This window comes from Galeopterus variegatus, unplaced genomic scaffold, assembly GCF_000696425.1.
Source record: "Galeopterus variegatus unplaced genomic scaffold, G_variegatus-3.0.2 Scaffold243, whole genome shotgun sequence".
NCBI classification, from domain to species: Eukaryota; Metazoa; Chordata; class Mammalia; order Dermoptera; family Cynocephalidae; genus Galeopterus; species Galeopterus variegatus.
In genome coordinates this window covers 409786-410488 of record NW_007726354.1, presented here as the reverse complement: position 1 = coordinate 410488, position 703 = coordinate 409786, and the positions used below count along the sequence as shown (strand labels likewise).

At 38.8% G+C, this 703-nt stretch overlaps 1 protein-coding gene across 3 annotated transcripts in view; it reads right to left on the bottom strand.

The window, feature by feature from the left end:
* Window positions 1-703, bottom strand: part of PITPNC1 (phosphatidylinositol transfer protein, cytoplasmic 1) — a 262131-nt gene that overhangs the window by 89305 nt on the left and 172123 nt on the right. The window lies entirely within an intron of this gene.

Sequence of the window (703 nt, the reverse complement as noted above, 5' to 3'; positions counted from 1 at the left end):
TGGTACGGGCGCGACACTGAGGGTTGCGATCCGTTGCCGGACACGAAAAAAGACAAAAAGTACAAAAAAACCCAAAAAAACCCCAAATTCATTAATAATCTGCAACACTGAACCAAAATGCTAATTGTAGTCATCTCTGAATTGTGGTTTTACTACTGATTTTTCTTTTCTTTTTTTTTTGATTCTTTTCTGCATTTTCCAAGTTTAATAACTGTGTTTCCAATCAGAAAAAGGTCATTATTTTAAAAGGGTTTGTTTAAACACTATTTGACACTGTTTTAGACATTGTGGTTTTGATAAAGTCGGCCAGGAAAGAGCCTCTGATTTCAGGCTGCTGACAAGGGGATGCTAACTATGGGGTCCTTGACAGCACCCCTGCCAACTATATTCTCTTCTCTTATAGAAAGTTCCAGGAGCTCTACAGAAGTCCTGCAGCTTCTAGATTCAGGCTGTTACCCTCAAGGGTCCTGGTGCAATCCATGGTCCAATATTAGGTTAAAACATTCACTCCCGAAGAGATGGGAAATTAGAAATGTACTGCCCCAGCAGAAAGGGTCTGGGGTAAAATCCAGGTCAGAAGATGGATTTTAAGCAATACTAATAAGCAAAGTACTTGGCTAAAATTTAGTATGAATCAGAATGCCTTTTTTTTTTTTTTTTTTTTGTCTTTTGTCTTTTTCCGTGTCCGGCAATGGATCGCAAC